Below are 7,922 nucleotides of genomic sequence, written 5' to 3' on the forward strand. Positions count from 1 at the left end.
CATCATTCCTAAACTAAATTTAAGCATAATTAGTAAAACAAAATAGCAAACCTGCAGTAAAAGCATACTGAATTTACAAAGAACCGTCAATACAAATACAAATCTATGATAAGCCTGATCATGTGCCAAGGGATCATGTGTCTGATGCAAGCAGGGATGATGTGGGTGTGTGTAGAAACATTGCTCTGCAGTTGAAAGCATCTGCATGCAGATGAGCAACCGATGTGGGTGTGATAAAGATGGTCCAGTGAATTCCTGCATCCTGGTCTGCCTTTTACGTCCCAGCACTTCGTACTGACATGCATATGTGATCATTCTTGTCATTTCCTCTCTCACTCACACACACACGCACGCACGCACGGACGCACGCACGCACCCACGCACGCACGCACGCGCCCTTTCCCCCAGCTAGATTTGCACGGACACCTGGGCTAACTCTTGAAAACAATGAATTTTCTTAGGGCTGGAGGCTAAAAATCCCGATAAAACAAAGGTAAATTGTGAATTTGACACACCACAAAGCAGTGTGTTAAAAATCCTGCCAAATACAATTGATAAAAGTTCTACATATTATATTGAACTTTTGAATCCAACACATTTGATTCAGAACTTTAGCATTTTGTTTATTTATTTAACTTTAAGTGCAATACATTTTAATTGAATCATTATCCTTCTTACTTTTTCACACTGTGCATAATGTAATAGTGGCTTACCATTTTGCCAAATACGTGTATACCTTTTAGGAATGAAGCGCGATGCATTTTTTAGGTGGTACTGTTGTAAAACATTTGTACTACACAAGAATTCCGGTTAGTTAAGGATGATGACAAAATGCATCTTGAAAATGTAGGCTAATCAAACTAGCTGAAGAAAAAATCTCATGAACAAATAAAATAGCGCAAACTACAAAGTCTCCAATATAGGTGTTTACACATTTGTGTTTGTTTTTTTTCTCCACAAAAGTTTGTTGGCCACCCCCGGGGAGCTGAAAAGATGCCATTTGTAGCATTTAATGTGTTTTGCTGACATGAGACATTTGCTGGCCCCAGCTTGTACAAAAGTCCCTGGATAAAGGGCTTTTGCCTTAAATCCCAGATAGCCTCCCAACTCCAAGGAGGACTTAACTAGGGACTGGCAGCCTGCATGGGAGGTGGGATCTTTTTTTTTTTTTTTTTGTGCCTGAGCTTTTGGACTGGAGCTTGGGGTTGGCGAAGGGGGTAGGTAAATATTTGGGTCAGCAGTAGAGGTATAAGTGTGCTACCCTTGGCAGGCTATGAGACCATTTGGAGTCAGCACGAGGGCTGAGCAGTAACAAATTCCTTCGGATTTGGAATGAGCTGCGCTGGCCAGGCTCGCTGTAAAGATTAAATATCATTTAGGAGACAGTACGATTTTTGAGTGTGTGTGCAGTTGCGTGTTGGGGGGGCCCAATGACTGGCACTGTGCAGCTGCCCTCTGACTTTTGTACTTGTGCATGCGTCAAATGCTACGCCCGCTGGTAAGGTCGGAGAATGCAAACGCCGCCACCCTGTGAAACGAGCCCCTACCCACACAGCTGCTCACCATACTGTCACCAGCACACACCGCACCTGTTTGCATGTGTTTTCGTGTCAGCGCATGCCATGTGTGTGCCAGCGCCATGACACACCGGAATAGACCAAACGTGAGAGCGTGTGAACAGAGCAACCTTTGGGCCGGTTCCTTTCCTGGTGACACTTTAACCCCCTATATCCTTCTCCACCCTCGACCAAGTCATATCCTTCCTTCCTGAAAATGTCGACTACTCTGTCAGCTCATTAGCTTCATCTCTTGCAGTGTGACGTGTATAATCTGCTCCAGTCTTAAGCGCTCATTACTGGAGCTACAATGATGGTTTAAGCAGATATATTATGGGATTGATACTGTAATGAGAGGCTCTGGAAAACAGGGAAATTCTTTGTCATTTGAAGTTAGCCCTGTGAATAGGCCCACATTAAAACCATGTAAAATGAATTTGAATTTGTTTTCATGAAACAATAAGTGGAATACAGTGGAACCTCAAGTTACAAACTTGATTGGATCTGAGCCCGATTGTAACCTGAACTGTTCATAAATCGAAGTAATGTTTCCCATTGAAAGGAATGGAAATGCAATTCATCTGTTATATTTCTTTTATTTATATCTTCTATTTAGATATAAATGGGAGTACGTTGTCAATTGTGAGTGCGTGTACATCAGACAGAAAGGCCGAAGAGTGGAGAGAGGATTTAAAAAAAAAAAAAGTCAAACTGAGCTTTTCCTGTTGGCATGGACACACACTGTAGAGTGCCTCATTGTCACAGCGTGACCCGGTCTATTCCAGCCATCGAAGGCTCCAGGTAGTTATATGGATATGTGGTGGATGTGTAAGACCCCTTGATCCAACTACAGCATGCAGTTAGCCACCGAGCAATGTCTACATCCCGAAAATCCATCGTTCCTGCTTGTGACTTGCACCTCCTGTTGTGGAGTGAAAAGCCCCTTGTTGACCCAGTGGGATATACTCCAACCACATGAGGCTTTCAGCAGATATATTTTTGTGACTCAAAAATTAAGGGATATGTAAGTATACATAACAACGAGCTAGACAAGGTAGCCTCCATGTTTCTTTATGGTTTGGTTTGACACGTGCAGTGGACTTGACCACAGCATTTGAGAAATGGAGTCAATGGCTAGTTATGATTTTAAAGTCTCATTTTCTACACTTGGTGCTTTTTCTCTTCATTCAAGTTAGGAGGGGTTTGTTAACACTCTTGTCTACCTTATGTTATATTAAGGAGAAATATTTCTTTTCATTTGACTTGGACTTAAAGTGAATATCAGTTTCAAACCAAGACCTGAAGTGGTCTTAATTGGTGGGAATATTGTTATAATGGGGTCAAGATGGCACTGCATTACGAGCACATCGTTATCCATTTCATGAATAAGATGGGGTAACAGTCAGCTCACATCCTGGAGCATATCTGGTTCTTTCTACCATGTGTGCTCGAGGATGGCCAGGCAGATTAAAACATTTAGGCGGCAGATGAAATGGGATCAATAAATAATGAGTTGGAAATGTCATGTGTGTCACTTTATCATCAGCAGTTCACGTTGATGTGGTCGCTTATCGCTGGCCGCAAATCACTCACAGCGCTAGCTATGAATAAGATTAGCGTTCTCATTTTCCCAGAGAAAACCCCAATAAATAAAATTACTATACTGCACAATTTATTTTGAGCATTTCCATGCATCGCGTTGAGTAAACGTGACAGTCAGCAGAATTGCATCAAAGTAATGTAGATTTTGTCATTTCCTCAAATTCAGTGCGGAAAACATATGACTGAGTAGATTCTCTCCTCCCCTTATCAGCAAAACAGTTTCATTAAAAAAAGGAGGCGTGAACAGCAATGTGCGTGGACAGAGCACAGTTAATTTCACAACTAAATATAGTTATATCTCAGCACTATGGCTTGGATGATTATCACATTGGCAGCAAAGAAATGTGTCACCTTTCAATGACCTCTGTTGATGAATATATTTTCATAAACAGGATAAGCAGTCAAATGCACAATCTGCAGGATAAATGTTACTGTGACAGCTTGACAGTCATTCGGTGCAGTTACCCTTTTGCGATGAGATTGTGGACCATTTTCAATGTGTCCTTTACTGTGACGCTCGCAAGACGTTTGTCAAATACAAACTAGACACTGTTTCATTTGACGTTATTATGAGCTCCACTCAGCCACGTCTCTGCCAGGCTATGCGTAGGTCTAGTTTCAATTTCCTAATGATTATCATAAGCATTGTGGCTCAGCATTGTTAGCCTTTATTGCCTATAACATTGGCATGTAAACATTTTATTTCATTACAATTGCTCCATTAACATCATTATCTTTATTCACCGATTGACCAGAAGAAAGCACAGTGGAGAAAGTGTCTCATTGTGCTATTTAAACAAACTGCTTGGGGGTTCCAGTAATCCAGAAGGCTGGGCTTCAGAAATCAGTGGCCAGATTTTTGACATGGGTGGCCTCTGCGGGTTTGACCGTGTTGGGGATTTAGAGAAAAGCTTTGCATGTAGACTGGAGGACCAGAGGAGCCTCTCAACAGGACAGCGCAGTCAGGTGACAAATGGTGCCCGAGGCCAGCCAAGTGCCAGAAATGGCCTCTTAATCAATCAGAGGTCACTCGGGAGGCTCGGTCCAGACTTCTCCCACCCTGGGAGTCAGCCATCTGATGGAACACTCATTGCCAAAGCATGTTGCACAATCTTTTTTTCGAGTTGCTGTACCACTGCTCCTGCAATTGTCATTAGGCCCATGTCCACCAAATGGTACCGACTATGACTTGGAATGGAAACTAACCTCGGGTATGCAGATGAGATGGGGTGACTCTTTCACCCCAATCAACTGATTGCAAGGCTGTGGTGGAAAAAGTGAAACAACACAGGTTCTTTTGATATCCTTTCAAAGATTTGAAAATGGAAATGCATCCATCCTAAATAAATCTTACCGCACGGTGGAAATGGTTGCCGTTGTTTTTTAATAAAATTGGCTATTTACACAATGTTGTAAACTTTGACTAAATATTTGATTTTCTGTACAATATTAATCATAAGGACAACACATTGTACCGCTTGTAACAAATTAACAAAATGTTGTCCTGGCATGCAAACAACACTGCTTTCAGTCAGATTAATTGTTAGGCAATATTATACTGAGTCGTTTACAATGTATACGCTTCAGTGGAACCTCAATGTATTGGACTAATTGATTCATTCATTGATCTTCCGAACTGCTTTATCCTCACGAGGGTCATGGGCATGCAGGAAACTATCCCAGCAGTCAGTGACGGGGTACACCCTGAACTGGTCGCCAGCCAATCGCAGGGCACACAAAGACAAACAAGCATTCACACTCACACCTACGAACAATTTGGAGTGGTCAATCGGCCTATCATGCATGTTTCTTGGGGAGAACATGCAATCAAAGCCTCCAACTCTGAACTGTGAAGTAGATGTGCTAACAAAAAATCTTGGAACCTTATGAAATGTTTTAAACTTGATACAACTTCATCTCACTGGTGCTTGGGGGAGAGGGGGATAATGGGATGCAGCTGGTCATTCAAACGGCAACTTTCGTGCGCTTTCTTTTTTCACCTCCATTACAATTACTGTAGATTCAATAGAAAAGGGCTTGACAAAAAACCCAGCTGTACATTGTACCAAAAATAGCATGTTCGAGAGACATGTACAAGTACTACAAGATGAGAACTTGCTCCAGCAAACAACAGGCATGGATACGCTGACACGCTCTTTTTGAGCAGCGTGTAAATGGCGATGCTAATATAACATTCAGCCCATGCTCGCATGGCTGCCACATATGTCCAATCATTGTCAAGTCGCCCCAGCCAACATGGCCGTCACATAGACACGTTTGCTCTTGTCTACTGAATATCAATGACAAAAGCAGCATACACCGGAAAGGTGTGCCCCTGTCTCTGTCGGTTGTTTGTGCGACAGTGCCAGTTACTTGTGCAAAGGCCAAATGAGGCTATTTGCAGCCAATTCTGGAACTAAGATGGTGCGCATCACTCAGCAAACCAGATCACATACACAATGAAGGAACACGCAAACGCAAGGGGGTTTGGTGGGAACCTCATCAGTAGTTGAGGCGAATTCGCATTCAACTCTTTCTTACAGATGAGCTACTGCCGCCACTAATTTTATTACTAAGGCATTTCATTACAATTGAGAGTACCCTTAACCTGCCATGTCCACTGATGATCTGCTGAGAAATAGTTGCAATAAAATCTTTCCCCCTGAGGTGCACTGGCCTCAAGCATGTAACCCCCATCCTTGACACATGGCCATCTGCACTAGCATTTCTGGCAGTAAATAAGGGCGTGTTGCACAGCCCAGCCCAACTTAAGGCCAAGCCCTTTGCATTCTCCTCTATAACCAGAAGCCCACCCTGCACACCCCCTGGGGTTCACCGACACACGGCGCGCTCCCAAGGGAAACGTGAGGCTCTGGCGGTAGCATGGCATGTGTTCTTTATCTCCAGCCCCCTCACTTGCCCTACCATGTTCCATGCACATCCCTTTATTCGCCCACTGCCATCTATCCATCAACCTTCCGACCATATCTAACATGAAGAAATTAATTTGTCCAGACCAACCAGTGTTGAACACTTGAACAAGAAGGATTGTAGTAATATTAGGACTCTGGTGTTAAAGTAGGGAAGGGAGCACTGGCATGACTACTTAAAAGCCACTGATATTGAGTCACATTGCCATTACACCCCCAGTAATACTGTCAATCCACAGGAAAAAGGGCAGATCAATATAGCCATCAATCACTGGACACTCATCAATCCATATATCTATTCACCCATCGTGACTCTCAGTCCTGGCGTCCGCACAAACATTGAACACATTGATTGATCCGCCACTACCCCTCCCCCCCAACTCATGAAGCTTCATGCTGATTCAGTACTCAACAAGGGTACAGCAATGGCACAGAGGTAGCCGAGGATTTAAGGGAGCATTGACAGAAAAGGGATTAAAAACCAAAGAAATACAATGATTCAACACAAGTGGGAGACAGAACTGATAATCTTATTCAAAAATAGAGGAAGAAGGTGGAACAAGTGGGGGACAAAGACATGCAAGAAGTGTCAAACTCGGATCAGGGGGGGATCAGCAGTGCAAACTAGTGTTTCCTCTGCAAGCATTCAGATGCAGATGCAACTTTCACAGCTCACAATGGAGGCTGTCCGGAGTGTGGGGGAGTGTGTGCATTGGCGATGATCGTGCACGCAAAAAGGCTTCTCACACATCTGCTAACTTGCATCTCTGATGGGGGTGCAAATAGGCCTCCGTTGTGACACCACGCAAACCTGGCTGGAGTGACCCGACGCCTCCGATGATAACATCACACACACTGGAGCACCCTCACCGTTGTTGTTTACACGTATGACGCCTGACGACTATGTAAATGCAGCAGACAATAGAATATTCAACATCACAATGTTGACAGTATAACAAAGTGTTTATTTTCATGCGCTGCTGTTGTCCTTTACCAAGGACAAATTCAAACACTTTCAAGATGAATGTTTAAGCATTTCCCGTGGAGGTAGTAAATTCAATTTTTTTACCAGCTCTGCACATACTTAATATAACAATTTAATTTTATCTCCAAAAAGTCATGGCGGGTACAATAGAAAACAAATTTTACTTGATTCTAGTGGTAGATGTAATAATGTCAAGCATTTTATTCATTACAAATTCACTGTTCTTTGAACAGTCTCTTCTCAAGGTTTCTCATTTCCCCTAGCTGGAGTTTTGAGTTTTTCCTTGCCCTCTTGGGAGTTTAAGATCAGGGGGTGTTTGAGAATATCTTTCGTTCTTCACATGTCCTGAGTGTTGTTGTTAGTCACCTAAATGTTGAACAGAGGCTGTGATTTACCGAAGTCAAATTCCTTGTTTGGCACGCTCAAACATGGCGAATAAAAAACTCTTGAATCTTGAATCTTGAACCATCAAAAAAAATTGAGTTAAATTTTTTTAGGATTTAAAGGAAGTGGAGCAATTTTCAATTGTATTTATTTTGGAGGGATATCAGGCCCCACATCAAGCCTGATACAATGATACAGTTTTGCAGCACTACAATCACAATAATAAACCGTAAAAAACAGTAATAGCGCTCCGGCAACTGGAAACGACACTCTTCATGAGAGGAGAGTATGTTCATTAGTTTGCTTTTTCGATGGGTGGATGGAAGGATGGGTGGGTGGACGGACGGACGGATGGATGGACCCAGATGGCAAAGGTATTCAATCTCTTTACCGGGGTAGTTTTGCCAAATGCCTTTACTTGTGCTTTACACAAGGAAAGATAGTGTTGAACTGAGAAGCTCCCGT

The 7,922-nt window shown here is 42.8% G+C and overlaps 1 long non-coding RNA gene across 2 annotated transcripts in view; it reads right to left on the reverse strand.

The window, feature by feature from the left end:
- LOC125966829 (uncharacterized) overlaps positions 1 to 7,922 on the reverse strand; it is a 151,519-nt gene that overhangs the window by 97,002 nt on the left and 46,595 nt on the right. The gene's annotated exons all lie outside the window — the stretch shown is intronic.

The sequence above is a fragment of the Syngnathus scovelli genome, chromosome 4 (genome assembly GCF_024217435.2).
Source record: "Syngnathus scovelli strain Florida chromosome 4, RoL_Ssco_1.2, whole genome shotgun sequence".
In the NCBI taxonomy this organism is placed as follows: Eukaryota; Metazoa; Chordata; class Actinopteri; order Syngnathiformes; family Syngnathidae; genus Syngnathus; species Syngnathus scovelli.